The sequence below is a fragment of the Pristiophorus japonicus genome, chromosome 13 (assembly GCF_044704955.1).
Source record: "Pristiophorus japonicus isolate sPriJap1 chromosome 13, sPriJap1.hap1, whole genome shotgun sequence".
Taxonomy (NCBI): Eukaryota; Metazoa; Chordata; class Chondrichthyes; family Pristiophoridae; genus Pristiophorus; species Pristiophorus japonicus.
Genome location: NC_091989.1, coordinates 141,055,088 through 141,076,290, shown reverse-complemented (window position 1 = coordinate 141,076,290; position 21,203 = coordinate 141,055,088).

Below are 21,203 nucleotides of genomic sequence, written 5' to 3'. Positions count from 1 at the left end.
GTCGCTGCCCCATTCTGCCGACATCCAACCCATTCCTCTGCGCACGGCGATAAAGATGTCATCATCGTGTGCACCTCCTGATCCCCGCCCAGGAAAGGACATTGCCCCGAAATCGTCTAACAGAAGGTGCAAGTGACAGCTTTTTCTGTCGCTGTCAAATCAGCAATCTGAACCGCCAGCGGTATTTAAAGGCACGCTGCAGCTCCCACCACTTTTATCTGCCAAAATGTTCTTCTGGGTTTCAATGTTTTGCATCTGATTCTGTCTTCAACGATTACTGGGCCTCACTTTGCACAGCCTGCAATACCTCACCATGCTCCAAGAGCTAGCATTAGCAAAGTAGCCCATTACTGATAGACGTTTGTCCAATCCAGACAGATGGTGTCAAAGGAAGGCCTTCACTTACCAATGCTGCCCCCGGTGAGATCGACAATGCCGATGGCCACTGGGAAGACAACCTGTGACCCCATTAGCCGCAGTACCCTTCCCTCCACATCGCTAAACTGCTGCAGTTACACTGCTGCAGTTACACCTCTCCACCTCTCGTTCTCTATTGCTCCCAACAGTTATGTGCCATCTTGGCCTACAAAGCAAAGAAAAGTTGGTGAGTAGCCGTCCAGTTAGACATGTGTCACTAATGGATGTGCAGCTCCATTAGCTGCAACTCTAAGCAACAAATGAAAGTGGCCATCAACTGTGAGTATGCACACATGACATATGGATGACTCATCACTGAAATGCTGGTTTGCTGACTACAAACAGAAGCAGGTAAATAAGAGTTGGGGAAACATAGAAACATAGAAACATAGAAAATAGGTGCAGGAGCAGGCCATTCAGCCCTTCTAGCCTGCACCGCCATTCAATGAGTTCATGGCTGAACATGAAACTTCAGTACCCCCTTCCTGCTTTCTCGCCATACCCCTTGATCCCCCGAGTAGTAAGGACTTCATCTAACTCCCTTTTGAATATATTTAGTGAAGGAGAGGCTCAGAGGCCGAAGGTCAATAGTAGTGGGAGCATGTACTCACATTCACCACTCACCTGATGCCGTTGAACCTCTCTCGGCACTGAATCGCCGTCCGGTCCAGGATTAAGGTGGCCGACACCTCTGCAGCCACCTCTGCCAAGCATTACGGAAGACCTGTCGAGAGGGCCTGCCAGACTCTAGAAATAGGAGACGCCTCCTGCCATACACAGCTTGCTCCAGCCTCTCAGTTTGGGCATCATTGAATCTGGTTGCCCTTGTGCTGCCTCTTGGACTTTCCATTTTTGCACACAGCACACAAGAAACGCAACAATGCTACTGGTGAGAATGAGCAGGACTGCCCTGTCTATTAAGCTGAAGCTCGCTACTCCCACCTGATCTACAGGAGAGCAGATTGTAGAACATCTATCATCCATCATAGGCAGTCCTTCGAAATCGAGTAAGACTTGCTTCCACTCTAAAGGTGAGTTCTCAGGTGGCTGTACAGTCCAATGCGGGAATTACAGTCTGTAACAGGTGGGGCAGACAGTGGTTAAAGGAAAGGGTGGGTGGGGAGCCTGGTTTGCCGCACGCTCCTTCTGCTGTGTGTGTTTCTTTTCTGCATGCTCTCGGCGACGAGTCTTGAGGTGCTCAGCGTCCTCCCGGATGCTCTTCCTCCACTTTGGGCGGTCTTGTGCCAGGGATTTCCAGGTGCCAGATCATGGATGCTCTATTCTAACACGAGCCCCTATCTACTTGGTCACTCACCCTGTCCACATGGTTGACTGCAGAATGTCAACGCCATGCAACAGAACCCTACACAAGTTGGTAGGGATGGTTTGTAAGGGGCAGGTCACGCTTACCTACTTTAATTGAGTTTTTTAAGGAATTCACAGTCCATAGATAAAGAGAATGCAGTGGATGATGTCTGTACGGATTTTCAGTAGGTGTACAAGCGATTTATTTTTAATTTTGGCAGGATATTGTGTGCCCCGGGGATCTGCCATAGAACCTCTTTACTTTTGGGCTGTCCTCCTTGGGCTGCACATCACATGGAGATGAAGCAGCAAAGGGGTCAAGCTGCTCGCAGAGGAAGCAGAAGAAGCAAAAGCAGAAGAGGAGGAAGCGCAAGGCAGGAAGCAGCTCAGACAGCCCCGTTCTGGCCAGGATGTCCAGGATCAAATTATCTGCCTGCGGTACTAGCGAACACAACCACAATTCCCCTTTCAACATTTGTCCCACACCTTACCATCCCTCCGTTACTGACCATCACAGCATCCTATTGGTCACAATGCTGAAATAAAAGCCACCACAAAGCAAACATTTCAATCCAACTTTATTCATATATGCATCCAATATTACATTAAAAAATCAACTTGCATTTTTTTATTGTGTCTTTGTGTGCCTTTGCCTATCCTACTGATGTTACACAGTGCTATCCCAGTAGCTGCAGCTACATAGCTGCTGAAAGGCTGCTGACTTTCAGTGGGGGACACTGCAAATGTCCATGCTGGTTGACCCTGAGGAGCTGATGGCTGGGAGCGTGAAATCAAGTGACGGTATTTCTTCTTCATCTTGGGCTGGGCAGAATGGATTTCTTGGGTGTCTGAAATGAGGAAGGCACAAGAGTAGGGTTGGGGTGAGGGGAGGGCGGGAAAGCAAGAGCTTAGGAACATAGGAGCAGGAGTAGGCCATTGAGCCCCTCGAGCCTGTTCTACCATTCAATTAGATCATGGCTGATCTGTGACCTAATTCCATATACCTGCCTTTGGCCCATATTCCTTAATAACTTTGGTTAACAAAAGCTATCAATCTCCAATTTAAAATTAATAATTGATCTTGCATCAATTGCCTTTTGCGGAAGAAAGTTCCAAACTTCTACCACCCTTTGGCGTGCAGAAGTGTTTCCTAATTTTCACTCCTGAAAGGTCTCGCTCTAATCTAACTATGCCCCCTAGTCTTAGAATCCCCAACCACTGAAGCACTTTTATAATTTTTTATGTGTAGAAGGCAATTCAGCTTTAAGAGCTGCAGACTGCCTAGTTTTGAATGATCTTGAATTTTTTGGCAGAATGTAGGTCAGCTTTAAGGCCTAGAGACTGCCTTGAAAACTAACAGATGAGCTTTAAGGAAATGTAGTTTTGCTCCAGCAATGCAACATTGGGCCTTCTGCTGAGCTCACAGTCTGTCAGCAGCACGTTAGTCACTAGGCTATGTGCTAAAATCATTTCAATTAGCAGGCAGCATCAAATTGATGTGCTGCCTGTGCTTTCTAAATGGGCGTGAGTAAATCTCACATCCTGGTGCATGCGCCTGTTTTCGGGTCCTATCGAATTTCCTGGCCAAGGACTTTTTTCGCTGGATTGGTAAAGATTCAGTGGTAAATCTAACACGGGGTTGTAAAGGTATAAAAGATTTCGAGAAGATATGCAGGGAATTATTTTTTCCATTGGTTGGTGAGTTGATTACAATGTGGCATAGACTCAAGATTGTCACTAGAAAAATGAATGGGAAGTGTTAAGAATTGTTCACACAGATTTTATTAGAATATTTATTGCTTTACCATAAATTACTGAGACAGATTATATCATTATTTAACAGGGAAAAGGACAAGTAGTTGACACAAAATTAAGTGTAAAGGAACAATAGAAAAGAATTAGGATAATGGAATTAGAGCAGATCGCTTCAGTTGAAGAGCTAGCAGTATGAGAGGCTGATTGTCCTCAGTGCTCAATGGGTCAGTAAAAGTAAATATCATGAATTATAAATGGGAGGAAATGTTCTGCTTTGCAAATGACCTGGAAATTCTGGTTGCAGGCTTCTTTCGAACGAATGCCTCCAACCAGAGAATTTTTACGAATATACCTGGTGGTCCCGGAGGTGCCTGGGATTCCAGTGGAGAGGTCTTCTCTTCCCATGCTGCGAAGTGCGCCCCATCCTTGAGGTTTGGACGCAAGCGGTGCAGTCAATCAGATAAAGTATTTGTCATGTATGTACTTTTGGGATCACTAGCCACTAGATGGCATCAATGTTGGAGGCCATTGGGCTGCATGCACTGGTGTGCAGCCCAAGTATAAAAGGCCAGCCATTTTGTATATTAGTCACTTTGGGCCTTAATAAAGCAGAGCCAAGGTTACACCTCTTGGAGTTAAACAGCACTCAGTCTAACAGTTATTGCATACACAACATTTGGCGATGAGGCAACAAGAACCTTTGCATGCAAAAATGAGCACAATTGGATTGTTGGAGCAATTTGTGGAAGGAGAAGATTAGGCAATCGTGTTGTTATGCCCAAGAAAGGGAGAGAGAAATTTGTACGTGAGCTACATAGCACACATCCCGGCATTGTAATGATGAAAGCGATTGCCAGGTCTCATGTATGGTGGCCGGGAATTGACTCTGAGCTGGAATCATGTGTGCATCAGTACAACACTTGCATGCAGCTCAGCAAAGCACCAGCGAAATCGTCACTGAGTCTGTGGTCGTGACCGTCCAAACCATGGTCCAGGATCCACATAGACTTTGCAAGTCCCTTCCTGAGGAAGATGTTTTTAGTTATGGTGAATGCATAATCCAAGTGGATAGAGCGTATAATTATGTCATCCAGCACATCCACAGCTACCATTGAGAATCTCAGTGTCATGTTCGCGACACATGGTCTGCCTGACATCGTTGTTAGCGACAACGGATCATGCTTCACCAGTCAGGAGTTTCAAGAGTTCATGTAAGGTCAAACATGTAAGGTCAGCACTGTTCAAACCTGCAACCAATGGACAAGCAGAATGTGCTGTCCAAATCATAAAGCAGAGTATGAAGCGAGTAACCCAAGGGTCACTGCAGACCCGCCTGTCATGCATATTGCTTAGTTACAGGACAAGACCACACACGTTTACCGGGGTCTCACCTGCTGAACTAATGATGAAGAGAGGTCTTAAGACCAAGCTATCTCTTGTACACCCTGACTTGAATAATCATGTTGAATATAGAAGACAAAGTCAGCAAGGGTATTACGATCGTGCAGCTGTGTCACGCGATATTTCTGTACATGATCCTGTATATGTTATGAATTATGGTCAGGGTCCCAAGTGGATCACTGGTACTGTCATGACAAAGGAGGGCAGCAGAGTATTTATTGTCAAGCTCAAAAATGGGCAAACATATGGATCAGACAAAGCTGCAGCACACAGACGAACCGGAACAATCGGAAGAAGAGACAATCAACGACCAACCAACCAAATCCCATCAGAGTCATCAGAGGACTCAGTGGTCATCAATGAATCGGGACTTTCAATCACTGACATGTCCATGAAAATGGACTTTCAATCCCTGACATGACCATTGCCACTCCCACCAGGTCAGCCACCCAGCCACCAGTCACAACAGACTCTGAACACTCACCCAAGGCTGGAGTTGAACTGAGACACTCAACCTGGGAGCATAAAACACCGGACCATCTCATTTGTAAAAGACTGTGTTAATATCTCAAAGGGGGAGTATTGTCATGAATGTACCTTTGGGATCACTAGCCACTAGATGGCATCACTGTTGGAGGCCATTGGGCTGCACGCACTGGTGTGCAGCCCAAGTATATTAGTCACTTTGGGTTATACCACTTGGGAGTTAACTAGTACTCAGTCTAACAGTTATTGCATACACAACAGTATTCCACAGCATTCACATTAATAGCAATGAGAACTCCATATGTATGAGTTCTCATTGCTTTTAATGAGAAAAAAACACACTAAACACCATAATAAAAACTAAAAAACACACCTCACATAATTAAAATTAATTGAAAGTAAAGTTAATAGTCTTAGAAAAACAAATACTTTTCCGATTTTTAAAAAAAAGTTTTGTAATTAGGGTTAAAAATAAACTTACCTTAGTGGGTAGGGTTTTTAACATAAAAATGTGTTTTTAAATTTTATTTATATATGTTTTTATTATATTTTAAAACTCTTATGCTGGTAAAACTCTTTTACCAGGCGCAAGAATTTTCAAAACATTTGCTGGACAAGATATGGGTAAATACTGCAATCCTGCCCATGCGAATGCCTTGGCTGTAGGGATACGGACGGATCTGTCAAACTAGAACTTGACAGATCGGAAAAGCCGATCTTCGGTGCATGATCATTGTGTGCCGAAAACCAGCTTTTGCGATTCCTTCCTGGGTCCGTACACACTCCGTACGGACCAGTGGAGGCCGGGATTTCTGCCCCAATGTGTCTGTGAAATATAAGAAATGGGCTGTAAGCTGTAAATGAAGAGCATTTGGTTTCAGCAGGCTAAGAATAAAACTGTAACTTGATTAAGATTTATTTTTAATCAAAGAAGCAGGGAAACAGAATGGAGACTATAATGAATGAAGAAATTAGTTCATGTTGCCCTGATCATACAAAAGACGTTTAATTCAGACTTCGTAAATCCCGTCTGATCAAACATGCTACTTTTATTTATGCATTTATAAGTGTGCTTTTCGGTTTAAATTATTCAGATTGATCTTGATTACAAACACAAATGCAATTTGTTCAGGAGATCAAATTTCAATTATGACCCTCTGGCAAGACCGAATCAATTAAATAAATTACATACATCACAGGACAAAAAGATGCGCTGCACACTAACTTGCCATAAAATATTTAACTTTGAAATTCAGCGAAGAGTAAAGGTGATAAAGTTGTACTTACTGTTAAATAATATAAGAAGGCATAATGTAGTGTAAAGTGTTCAAGTGTTGCAGATAGATACGACATGACAATATTTGTATTAGCCTGTAGTGGGTGGAAATTATGCTGCAGCCTTCTTAGGGCGTTAATGCAGGCGGGATGGTAAATTTTGCGACGGAAGATGATTTGCGACGGCAGCCAAAACATTCGGTTGCTGTACCCTGAGAGTGGAGTGACGCGCTAAGGGACGTGCTCCAGGGACCTGTCTTAGGGCGCTAGGCTGGGTGAGCAACTGAAAATCCATTGCTAAGGAGCCAGCCTCGTAATGCCCTAAGAGAGGCTTCTCTGGAAAAAAAAATCAGGACGAAAAACATTCCCAATAAATTGCTCCACCCCAAATACAGGTGAATCGCAAAAATAAATCATAGAAATATTAATTTAACTTACCTTTTCCAATCACTCCTTCTTATAGTGCCCCGGGACAGCAAAGCACACCAGCTTTCAAAGGTGTCGTGGGATGGAGGTGCAGGAGAGTGGCAGTGCGCGCTTTGATGACGCGCTTGCGGTGGTCGGCAGCGGTGGGGTGGAAATGGGGACAGGCTGAAAAATCCCCGAGCTGCCAATGAACTGCAACGTGGCGGTCACTCAATTCCACCACATAGACGCCGCAAAACGGCAGTAACAGGCCTGATACAGACCCTGAATTTCGGCCCTGTTAACTCTAGATCACGCCTTAATCTTCTACACTCAAGAGGTAGATTTTCATCCTTACCATCTGAGCATTAAACAGCGCCTGTGTGAAACGGATCTTCTGGGAGTAATTGCAGAATTGGCAGAACCTCCCAGATTTCTTAACCATTCATTTTAATGAAAGGATTAGCAGACAGGATGTGTTATTGACAAGCCATTCAGATTCTCCATTCTGCACTCTGCCCAGGCAATGCTTAACGGCCAGGTGTAAAGACAACAACTGACCCTAAAGTGTAATTTTTGTAATTTCTTATTGTTTTGGTCATGAATTTTTACCTACCAGACCATCTTAAACCAAGAATCACACAAATAACTTCAGAAACCTTGCAATAGATTAATCATTGCTGCTTAAATAAATCTTGTTTTCTTAACATACCTATTTTTCCTGTAATGTATGCAGAATATGTAGGTTAGGAATACTCTTAGCTGACGTTCCCAGAGTCAGGCACCCAATGCAAAATAAATATCTTTCCACAAACCAGTGCAGTAACAATAGTACGGACTTAAATTGACCTTCAGGGTTAAAATAAATCAAATTCAACATTTCAATTTGTGGAAAATGTTCTGAATAGAACTTGATAATTATTCCTACTGAATTTTCTTTTCTCTGAACTATATTTATTTATTTGTAAGCACTGCCAATAAAATATTCCATTCGGCTGCAGGATTATTGTGTCTTTTATTATAAAATACATGTTCATGTACAAGGAAATTTATTAGACATTCACATTTACTGCTTGATATACTGGGCGATGTACCTCTAAAAGCCTTTTTCACCTCGGGTCTGTTGTTTTAGTGAAATTAAAAACAGTCTCAAATGATTCATGCCCAAAAATGTAGAATGTTCATGATGCTCCCATGTGTTTTAAACCACCAGTAAATATTTTGCACTAGTAACATCGAAATTAGCCTTACGATTTTACACGTATAAAAACAGAAGCGATAAATGAATGTTGATGTGAGAGACTGAACTGACAACAGAGTATGGCATTATTAAATTAGCTTTCAGGGCTGTATTAATGAAAAGCTGAATGATTTATATTCTATAGCATGACAATGTGAAATTCACTACTCAGGTCCACACCGATAAACCAGGAAGGCTTTTGGTCTGTGTTAAGTTAGCTGATTTCAGCAAAGGCTGCAGTAGGAGTGTGAGAATTGTCCTCCATTCTCATGGGTTAGGGAAAGGGAAATGGTCCTGATTGCTATCCAGTGCCTTATGCTAGATGTGCTTCTATGGCGGGTGAGGGTGAGGTCAGGTTTGGCAGTGATATTTCCTCCTTTGTTGCCCTACCCACCAGTGAAAAATTGATGGGAGATTTGGGAGACATTTTTGTGGCAGTCATTTATGGCTTCCAGATTTAAAGTATTTTCTGCTGCAGGTTCAGCACACAAGGGGTTTGCCAGCGCATTTCATTTCTGACACTTATCCCTTTCCCTTTTAAGTTGCTGCGGCTGGGCCTTTCCATTTGGATTGAGGGGCCACATTTCATGCTTGCAGCTCATCAATCACATTACAATGAGGACCCAGGACCAAAATGGATCGGGTCTTACACTGGCTCCTCTGGACATCTACCAGAATAGCACTCAAAATGGAAATGGCCTCTGCCAAGTCTGTGTCATACCACTGATTGGCTCAAATTAACATAAAACAATAACATATCACAACAGGTATGGAACTTACCAATAAAAATGTAATATGCAGGCATGAGAATGACCAAGTACTAAACTTACCAATCAGCAGCCCTATCAATAAAACATCTATCAATAAAAATGAAGGAAAAAATACATTTGAATCATCTGGTAGATGCTCAAGATGTTCCAAAGTACTTTGCAGCCGATGAAATAATTTTGAACTGTAAACAAATGCAGCAATCAATTTGTCCACAGCATGGTTCTACAAACAGCAAACTGACCAATGAACCTGATAAAGGTTGGCCAGTTTTCTCGGCAATCTTCCTGTTTTGTCGTCGCTCTCCCATCCGAGCAAGTTTGGTCAGGTCCTCACGCCAGCGGGGAGAGAAGACCGCTGGGGAGCGTCTGCTGGCGTGCGCCAGCGTACAACGCCGACAAAAGTCCTCCCGCCCGCTCCCTCCCGAGATTGGTCCAAGCGGTTCTCCGCTCCAGCAGCAGAAAAGACCGGCGCGTGGAGGCAGATTTTACTTGAACCTGTATGAAGACCTGTAAGAAAAGGTTAGTGAACTGCTTTTTTTCATTTCTTTTGCAGCAATTTTGCTTGATATGGTCCACTGAAGGATTTGTGATGGTTTGTTTTTCATTTGTTGATGTTGCTCGAATGGTAATTTCACTCGTTGGGTGACTAGTAGTTTCCTGCGACGGTTCTTGAGTTAAATACCAAATGACACACTGGACAATGGCGGTACCATTAATGTTCGTTTAATACAGAAGAAGTACAAGACTCACCACTTATACTTTATAGTTACCCAATGGATGATCAGTCCGTCCTAACACTGTTCCATCAAGGGTCTCTACCCTGGTGCCTACTTCTGCCGAGTGTTACTCCTAGGTCCTCGCTATGGCCTAACACTGTTTCGTCAAGGGTCTCTTTCCTGGCACCTACTTCTGCCAAGTGTTGCTTGTAGGTCCTCGCTATGGACTGTCTGAATCTGTCTATCTTTATACCCTCCTTTTCATGCCTAACTAATCGAGTTGGTGCCAGTAAGTCTGAGGTGATTAGGTCAGTAAGTCTAAGGTAATTAACTTCCTTCCTGCTGAAATTGACAGTGCATACTCGGTCTTTATGTTGGGGTAAATTGGCTCCACTTTATCTGCCCAGACCAGTGACCCTATGGCCTGTACTTCCACATTCCTCCCTTTGATCAATCATCATATATACATATAATGATTTGATCACAGAAGGGTTTCGGCTTCAATACGGGGTCCTCTTTGTACTTGTCCTCTTCTTTCGATATTAATAATTTATTTGTTTCCAATTCTCATAGGTCTCAATGGGTGAGTGCAGAAGCTTGGTTTGGGGATTAGGCAAATCTGTTTTCCATAATGGTAGGTCCTTTCGTGGCGGTGAAACAATAGGCACTCCTGACAAATGTTTGGGCCTTCACATTCAACATGGTCAGAGTAGAGTTCTTGGCGGTGCTGTTCTTGAAACCACACTTTGCAGTGTTTTCACAGCTGGCATCTATCTGAAGGATGTGGTTCCTTGTTCGAGGTCAGACTCTGAATTTGGGTATTGTTGATCCAGGTGGGGATTCTACCCTCTTTGGTTTCCTGCAGGTTTTCCCGTAATTATTCTTTCATCCAGGTTCCGTAATATGCGCCTGAGTTTGGTTCTCTGTTTTCTTGGCAACATTGATTAATTGGTTGATAGTCTGAGCATGACTTTCCAATATGGTGACCATTCTTTTCTCCAGCTTACCGTCATTTTTTCCCTGCCTCCGTCACCTGTCTCTGATTATTATTTAAACTATTTAAAACCTGCTTTGTTTGCCGGTCAATCCCTTTATCCTAGCGTTCAGATTAGTAATATCTAAGGTATTGATTGTGGCCATTCCTGCCTCGTATGCTGTACCTATGTCATTTGCTATGAGTCTTTTCCGCTGACTCTTTCCGTCTTATTCGGTCCTATTTCTTGTCTCAACAGTAGTGAAGTCAGGTCCTGATACAATTTCCTTAAATTGTCCGGGCACCAGTTGGGCAACTGAATATTACTTATGTTAAGTACAACAGGTATCAACTCATACTGTACATTGTCATCAAATTACAGTAACAAACAAACACACAAAACACAAAAATGTTCTGATTCCACTCTGTGGGATAATAAAACACAGTATCAGTTGCTCTCCTTACGGAGTAGGTCTTCTCAATCTCCTCAAACCCGGGGCAGAGCCAGGCAAAGGTATTGGTTTCTCGTCCATGCGAGTGTGTTCCTTTCTCTTTCTGGGAACCGTCATCCTCGCTTCCTTCTCCTGGCCAGGGGGGTGACTCGAGGTGTGAGACTCATAGCTTCGAAACTCCATGACAAATCACCTGTCGGACTTGGTGCCATCTCATCGTGGGGGGCTTGGGCTTCGTCAGGTGTCCCTGGGGCGGGTACCTGGTCATCTTCTGAATCATTATCTTCTTCTTTGGTGGCTTCCACTGAACTACTTGCGGCCTCTAAATTTTGGATATGCGGCAAGACGGGTATTATACTTTGGGCTGGGATCGGGTTAGCTGCTGGGTCAGGTGGGGCGAGCCCTGTCTCTTCTGAATCTAACATGACGTGGTACATGTGGCTGTTCATTTTCCCAAAGGATTTTAGCTGGTTAAGGTGGTGCCACTTATACTTCCCTTAGCCATCCATGACCTTGAACACTGAGGCGCTAGCCTTTTCCATTATACTAAATGGTCCGGCATATTTAGGGGCAAGGAAAGTTCCTTCCTTCTAGATTTTTACCATTACTTGGTCTCCGATTTTTAGTTCCCATGGGTGTACCTTCCCATCAAAGTAAGGCCTTACTTTTTTTTATGTTTGTTTCCCAATTTCACTGCGGCAGCCATTCTCACAGCTTCCAAATACTTGATCAAGTTTGACATGTCTGAGGACAGGGGAGTTTTCTGGATCTCGTTCAAATCTAATCCCATGAGTGCTTGGACACCTCTCATGACTCTTCCGGTCATTAGCTCATGGGGTGAATAGCCTGTAGAGGCTATCACTGTGTTTCGGATGGCCATTAATAAATAAGGGAGGACTTTGTTGCAGGGTGTGTGGTTCTGCTGTACTAATTTTTGTAACATTGTTTTTAATGTCTGATTCATGCGCTCTACCACTCCGCTTGATTCCGGGTGGTAGGCGATATGGAATTTCTGTTTTACCCCTGCCAATTGCATGACCTGCTGCATAAATTGTCCCGTGAAATGTGTTCCCTGGTCAGAATCGATGCCCTCTGGCAATCCCCATCTGGAGAACACTTCTTCCATAAATATTTTTGCGGCTGTGGCGGCCGAGTTATTGTGAGTTGGAAATGCTTCGATCCATTTGGAGAATACGTCCACCACTACTAGGATGTATTTCTTACCACCGGGACAGATGGGTAAAGGTCCTACATAGTCTATCTGAAGTTGAGTCCAAGGGCCCTTGTCCTGTCCAGTATGTCCTAATTCTGCCTGGGTATTGTACTGTGTCGGATTGTACTGGGCACATATCAGAGAGTTTTTGACATACCCTTCCACTTCTTGCTGTATTCCAAGCCACCAGCATAGCTGCTTCAATTTGGCCGCGTTCCTACCTATGCCCTGATGCCCATTGATCCTGTAGTTCGGTGGAGGGGGTCATCTCTGAAGGGTTAAAAGTGAAAGTTTTCATACAACACACCCGCGCATCATACATTCTGGTGGGTACCTCGAATTGCTGCATTAAGTCTGACATTTTCCATATACATCTATTGGCCGGGTCATAGGCTAAATTACAAATTCTCATAAAATCAATTCCTATAATATCTGTCTCTCCCATGACAGGTGGAGTGGATAGGTATGAATGTTGAAAGAAATAGTGTCCCAATCCTATCTCTAATGGCTTAGTGAACGTTGCCATTAGGCTATGGCCAGTAAAACCACTAAGAAAGATTTTATGGTCACTCATTTTGTCGTGTGTGAATTGATGTTTACTACTGAGGCAGGTTCTCGATCCTCCCGTGTCCCATAACCTGCTGTAATGCGGCCACTACAATTTGTATTGGGTCATTGGCTGCTCTGTTTTGCCTCAGCACCCTCGTAACCTGGCTTCCCTCCTTTCGGGAGCCTACACTCCCTGTTCCAGTGTCCCAAATTCCCACAGTTATAACACTCTTGGGATTGACCCGCATTATTTGACTCTTGACAAGGTGTTGCTTTCTGCTTGTACAGAGTGTTACTTTTTTTTTCCTGCATTTTATCAGTTCGACAAACACGCATACTAATGCAAGGTACCACGCGTACCAATAGCTTACACATTACAATCAGTCTCTCTTTCATGCATAATAGCAGTACACACTCTATTCTCCACTGATCCACATTCTTGAATTGATCTGAAAATTTTTATTTTAAAATACCCAAGATGTGATTGCCTCATGTCCGGAACTAGAGGTTTTTTACACAATTTAAACTAAGCAAAATTCCACCATGGCCAGAATGAAAGTTTGGTTTTCACAGGTTAATTAACCTCAATAACTCCAAATTAATTCAAACCAATTTCAAACTAACCAGTGCCAGTTGAAAAAAACTATACAGACACACACACACACATCCACCCCTACCCATATCCAGGGGCTGTCTGATATGCATGCACTTGTCCCTTTCGGACTGTGGGTTTTGAGTTTTCCTGGTACTCTCTCCATGCACTAGTCATGCGCCTAATGATCCATGCTTCTGTGTGGGTCTCATCGGAGTCTTCAAAATGCTTTACCAATGCTTTACCATGAGCACTGGCGTGGGAACATAAGGTTTTCTGCCATTGTGAACTTAGGACGTCTGCCAAGGTTGTTCTATTTAAACCTGCCCCAAAGATGGTTTTAAATACAACCCACAATCTTCCTGCATAGGCAACAGGGTGTTCCTGGTCTCCCTGTTTAAATTGGGCCATTTCGTCGACTAGGTTTTTACTATATACTCCAGCGGCTGCCTCCACGGCTACCCACATGTCAGTTAGGGTGCCTGTGCCTCACTGTTGTTCTTGGGGGAGAGCTCTGAAAATAATGGGCCCCACACATAGGGGTATAAATGTAACTGTCTCCACTTCGTCTAAACCACCCGTTACTGCTGTCTGGTCTACAGCTGCTCTCCATAAATGGTAGTTCTTCCCGTCGAATGGGTCACTTCCTTAGCTAAATCTTTCAACTGGGTTATGGAGAAGGGGGTTACGTATGTGGAGGGTGCATTGGCATCTGCTTCAGAAGTATGGTTAGTAGTTACAGGGTGCATGGGGATAGGATCGCTCCTCGGGGGTCCTGGGTATGCCGGTTAGTCATGGCCAGGTGCCTGTGGGGGGTGGGCAATACTCCCAGCGGTCCGAACCTGAGCTACAATCATCGCCACAGGGGTCACATTTACATGTCCCTCCCTGGTATTTTGTCGGAGCACTTGGGGGTCGTCTTCCCCAAAAGCATGCATAACACCCTTTTGCATGATCAACTGGCTTTCTAATTCTTTGATAGTTTTCTTGCACTGAGTATGGTCTGCTCTATTTTCCCTATCGGTTATGTGAGCTGCTTGAAGGAATCTAAGGCCGGCTGTTAATTCGCAACATTTATTTTCCGACTTAGCTACTTGGTCTTGAGCCTCTGTGCACTTTTGCCTCATTTTCTCTTCATTTTGCTTGCTATTATCTGCCATAGTCATACTAGAGGCCAGATGCCACATATGGAGTTTTTTTTATTGTTTTGGAGAGTCTCAATTTGATTGGCTTGCTCCGCCAATTTGAGCCTCAATTCCTTAACTTCGTCTATCAATTTTCCTACATCTGTCTGACGTCCTGATTTTTTGTGCCCACATTGGTTTTGTGATGTTTTGTTGAGGTCTCTCTGCTTAAGTAGTTCTGCATAACATGCTGCCAGTAAGACACATTTAGACTCCCTTCTTTTCTTTACCTTTTTAGTTTTGTCGAAGAATGAGTCTCCTCCGGGAAATCTGGGTGAGTTCATTATTTCAAGCCATCCCCTGAACTGGTTAAACTGCTCTTCCCACAACTGGGAGATTCCACCTTTTCCTGCCATTTCTCCTATGTCTTTCCTATAATTTTAATTCAGAATCGTCCCATCTGGGCCGCCACTGTTGCTCGAACTGCAATTTCGCTGGTTGTGTGACTAGTAGTTGCCTGCGATGGTTCTTGAGTTAAATACCAAATGACGCACTAGACAATGGCGGTACCGTTAATGTTCGTTTAATACAGAAGAAGTACAAGACTCACTACTTTATATAGTTACCTAATAGGTCCCTGGATGATCAGTCCGTCCTAACACTGTTCCATCACGGGTCTCTTCCCTGGCACCTACTTCTGCCGAGTGTTACTAGTAGGCCCTTGCTATGGACTGTCTGAACCTGTCTATCTTTATATTCTGCTTTTCAGGCCTAACTAGTCGAGTTGGTGCCAGTAAGTCTGAGGTGAATAGGTCAGTAAGTCTAAGCTTCTTTCCTGCTGAAACTGACAGTGCATACTCAGTCATTGTGTTGGGGGAAATTGGCTCCACTTTATCTGCCCAGACCACTGACCTTATGGCCTGTACTTCCACAGTTGAACATTTATTTTTCCATTTTCCCTCCCTGGGTTCGACTCTATCCTCGGTGTTACTTTGCTGAGGATGGCATTTGCCACCCAGAATCTGACCTACCACCCGCTGCTGCCCAGAATCGGCGTGTAACGCCCATTTATTCCGCCAGCCGTTTTTTTTTCCATTTTTCCCCCAAACCTCCGCCCAAAGTACCGTCAGGATCTTAGCGGTCCTTTCACGGTAAATGGGCAGAACTTAGGTTTGACCAAACTTGAGTCCAATATGAATTAACTTTGAAGGGACATCTCCAGAAATCTCCGTACTTCTAGCTTTGGATGACAGGTGAAGGGCAGTTTTTCAGTTTACTCCATTCTCATGTGTTTGAAGAATTTTCTCTCTTTTGACTCGAGTGCAGTTTTATTGGGGCTGATGGTGGAAGAGGTGCACAGGAAACAATGTTCTAAAACAGAGCTTTCCAAACCCCATGGGCTGCATAGGTGCATCAAGAGACATCAAACAGGCATACTTTGTGTTCAGGGGAAAGGTCACAATGGTGGAATTTCTGAGGTCATTGCATTCTCTTTTGACATTATCATGGAAGGGGGTGAACAGAAAAATCATCCAACCCTCTTCCCACTGTAGTTTCTTACAGGACAGAACTGGAACCATGCTAAATTCCACCTGCTGACCAACAGAAATCTTTGTAGCACCCTACCCTCCCGGGTCCAGGAATTCCAGACCCAGGCCCTTTAAGAATGCACATAACATAATGAACATACAGCATTAATCAGTCATGATGTCCGATTCTTTCAGGTAATGAAAAAGTAAATAGGCAACCCAGACTGAAAGCCACTGTGAAATTTCCTTCCAATTTTTCCACCGCTATTCCAAGTCTTGTTCTCATGTTTTGAGCTAAAACATCGTGTTCGCCACAAAAGTTGCTGGTGTTAACTTGAGTTAACTGCCGCTGAAAATGGCTGCAACACTAAGGAGAATAAATTCGTCTGGAAGGCTGGAGATTGGTGGCGCAGCGCTAACCTTCCATGCAATACCCTCCTGGTGGCATTGGCAGAGACCTCCAAGGCAAAGTTCCTGTCCTGAAATGGCATTTGAGCTTCGCACAGCCTCAAGGAGTGATGCTGTAGAGCTGACAAGGAATTATGGGAAATTAAAAGGGCTATGAATTAAAGGGGCAATGCACTCAGAACTCGTACAAATCAAAATGCATTGAAAAATTGCAGTTTTCAGCCCATACTGCCTGTCAAAAAAAAATGTAACATTAAAAAGAAGTCCCAAATGGGATTATTCAGCTCTTAAAGCTGAATTCTCTTCTAAACATCAAAAAATAGGAAAACCGCTTCAGCACTAACAACAAATGGCTCAACAAGCTAGGGAAGGGGCACCCAAGGTCTCGCACGGAGCACTCCAGCTTTGTGCAGAGGATCAACGCTGCAAGAAAGGTCCTCGACCCACAGGGGCCAGGAGGTCCTCCAGAAAGAAGGATGTGGGACTACATCACCAAGGCCATCATTGCCAACAGTGTCACACCCACTACCAGTTCCCAAATAAGCTTTATGACCTCAGAGCACTGGTCAAGGTCAGTAAATGCATCTTCAAAAGCCATCTCCTACCAACTGCACCACTAGCCTCATGCACTGTTCAAGGAATGACCCCCACCCCCAATCACTCACCTACCAACAATCTGCACCAATCACAAGGCACATCTTCCATTCCTAGCCTCACATCACCCCCTTGGAGCATATGGTGCAGGCCATTCTTGGCAGGGGCATGGCTGAGCCCTTGGCCAGCGATGGGTCAGAAAAGATAAAAGACGTTACCCTTCTTCAGGCATGGGAGGATGAGGAGGAGGATGAGGAGGAGCAATTTGATTTGACACTCCCAGTCGCCAGTTCCTCAAGGTCAACCAGGAAAGCCATTTGCAGTGTCCCCCATTGAAAGTCAGCACCCTTCCACCAACAGTGCTGCAGCCACTGGGATAACTTTGTTTGGCTTTTTTTGACCTCACAAAGGCCTTCGACCATGAGGGATTATGGAGTGTCCTTCTCAAATTTGCTGTCCTCAAAAATTCGTCACCATCCTCCACCTGCTTCAAGATGACATGCAAGCCGTGATTCTTACCAATGGATCCACCACAGACCCACTACAAGTGCACACCACGGTCAAGCAAGGCTGTGTCATCGCACCAACGCTCTTCTCAATCTTCCTCACTGAAATGCTTCATCTCACCCTTAACAAGCTCCCTGCTGGAGTGGAGTTAATCAATAGGACAAACAGGAAATTGTTTAACCTCTGACACCTCCATTCCAGATCCAAGGTTGCTCCAACCTCATTGAATTACAATGTGCAGATGACGTTTGCGTTTGTGCACACTCGGAGTCCAAACTCCAAACCATCGTTTACACCTTCACCGAAGCATACGAGAGTTTGGGCCTCACATTAAATATCAGTAAGATAAAGGTCCTCCAGCAACCTGCCCCACCACACAGCACTGCCCCTAGTTATCAAGATCCACGATGAAACCATGGACAATGTGGACCACTTCCCATATCTTGGGAGCCTACCATCAGCAAGGGCAGACATCGATGATGAAGTCCAACATTGCCTTCAGTGTCCCAGTGCAGCCTTCGGCTGCCTGAGGAAAAGAGTGTTCGAAGACCAGGATCTCAAATCTGGCATCATGCTCATGGTCTACAGAGCAGTAGTGATACCCGCCCTCCTATATGCTTTAGAGACACGGACTATGTACAGTCGGCACCTCAAAGCACTGGAGAAGTACCACCAACGCTGCCTCTGCAAAATACTGCAAATCCATTGGCAGGATAGGCGCACCAACGTCAGCGTTCTTTCTCAGGCCAACATCTCCACCATCGAGGCATTGACCATGCTCCGGTGGGTGGACCACATTGTCTGTATGCCCGATGCTCGACTTCCAAAACAAGCACTCTACTCTGAGCTACGTCACGGCAGGCGAACCCCAGGAGAGCAAAGAAAACGCTTCAAGGACACCCTCAAAGCCTCCTTGAAAAAATGCAACATCCCCAACGACTCCTGGGAATCCTTGGCCCAAGGCTGCTTAAGTTGGAGGAGGAGCAGCCGAGAAGGGACCAAACACTTTGAGTCTCTTTGCTGGGAGCACGCGGAAGCCAAGCACAAAAAGTGGAAGGAGCGTACGACAAATCAAGCACCCCATCCACCCGTGCCTCCAACTACCGTCTGCCCCACCTGTGACAGAGACTGTAGATCCCGCATTGGTCTCATCAGTCAACTTAGAACTCATTTTAGTGTGGAAACAGCTCATCCTTGACTCCGGGAGACTGCCAAAGAATGATTGGGGTAGCACTCCGTAGAATAGGTACACACAAAACAGTCACTAGAGAATGCATAAAGGTGAGTTGATTTCTTGATGTCATATTGGATGGATAGATGTATAAAGTTGGATTAGAAAGTTTGCTTTGTTGTGGCTTTTATTTCAGCATCATGGCCAAGAGGATGCTGTGATGGTCAGTAATAGAGGGAAGGTAAGGTGTGGGACTAATGTTGAAAGGGGAATTGGGGTTGTGGTCACTGGAACCGCAGGCGGATGATTCCATCCCAGGTATCCTGGCCAGAAAGAGGCTGTCAGGGTAGCATCCTTCCTTCTGCTTCTTCCTCTTCTGTGTCTTCCTTTTCTCTCTGCGAGCGGATGCTGTAAATCTGAAATGACAGCATAAAATGTTGGAAATAGTCAGCTGGTCAGGCACCAACTTGAGGCATGAACTCTGTTTCTCTCTCCACAAATGTTGCCTGACCTGCTGAGTATTTGCAGCATTTTCTGTTTTCACAGAGGCCTTCCTTTACCATCTGATGCCTTATACGCATCCAGCAGCACTCCCTACACACTTAAAAAACCTTTTAACATCTATTGCAGCAAGTCACTGCATCAATAAAATCAAAAAACCCACTCCAAAAGCTGACACGAAACTTACCTGATTGATGTGTGTGTCCCTTTAAGAAGTGCTGACATGGCCACTGTCAGCCTGCTTGCATGCCAAGTTTACTTGGTATGCTTAGGACCCATTAGGATTGAAGTTTAGAGTGATGACGTTAAGTCGGCCTTGCACGCCAATTGACATCACCACGCCACATTTTCTTCCCAGGGTGCTGCCAATTACCGGCAATGCAAAGGGAGGGTGGAAATTGGCAGCCACCGTGGGACCCGGCACCAACTGGCGACAGAGCGGCAGCCGTCATTTTTTCACCATTTCATGGATGGATTTCTAGCCTTTGGGCTGGATTTTCGGTTGGAGGCTTTTTCAGGCGATAATGGCGACGGGGCAGTAAAGTTTGCACCAGGAAATGGTTTGTGTCTGCAGCCACAAAATTCAGGAGCTGGTCCCTGAGTGTGGAGCGGAATGCTAAGGGAGGCGTTGCACACCTCTCTTAGGGCGCTAGGCCGGCTGATCAACTGAAAATCCGTTGTTAACAAGCCGGTCTCGGAGCGCCCTGAGAGAGGCTTCCCTGGGGAAAAAAAATCAGCAAAAAATGCATTCCCAATACCTTGTTCACTCCACATAAAGATAAATCACAAAATTTAAACAAAAAAAAACGATCACACTTACCTCATGTAGTCATTCCTTCCCTCACTGCCGCCGGAACAGCTCGGACTGCCCGCTTTCCCAGGTGGTCCCACTACAGCATGCTGCGGGCCCTGCTGGAAACAAATTTCACCACGCTGTCACAACCGGGGGTGTTGCACACCGGCTCGATGCTCCTGGGCGGTACTGTTCAGCGCCCCCGCAAAACCAGCACCAAATTTCCCGGTGGGGTGTTCGGGTGTCAATAGAAACGCAAGCCCAGTGAAAATCCAGTTATCTGAGTTGAGTAAAGATAGCCCACAAGTTCGAACAATATACATTAAGCCCTTGGTAAAGGGCAATCGGGATATATATTCATTCCTGCTGGCAGAAAACGTAGTTATTCGTCAGCTGGACCTTCTGGCCCAGAAAGTTTACTCTGTATTTCAACCATGTTGTCCAGCCAGTTAGTAGGTTAAAAAAATAAAACATTTTTGAGGGAGATATTTTACTGGACTCTGCCCATTCTACACCTGTTTGAATGACATCATTTATTATCTTGTTATATGCCAATTTAGTTGCTTGAGAAGTATGAGAGAAGTATAATTTCAGATTGATCCTGACTGGAGACTTTGAAACAAAATGGCATGTGTCCATTATGATTTAGATTCATTATCTTCTACAATATAAGGATAATTAAATAGGTATCTTAACAAAATATACCCCTTAGATAGTTAACAATTTGCACAGAGCAGATTTATTAAGCTTGTGAGTTTATTAATTCTTTCCGATTGTCCTTCATATTCATGTAAAGGACTCCAGTGATTTAGAATAAACGTATTTCACTGCAGTATAGCCTCCCACACTAAATCAACAATAAAAATCAACTTTTGCCATATTCTAGATTATAGAGAATATTGATTTCCCATTTAAACTCACTAAAACCCTTTTCATTAATTCTGGTTTGATGGAATACCAGCTGATAGAATGCATCATAAAGCGGCAGAGGGCACAAAGTAATCCAATACTCCCATTATAACTGCTG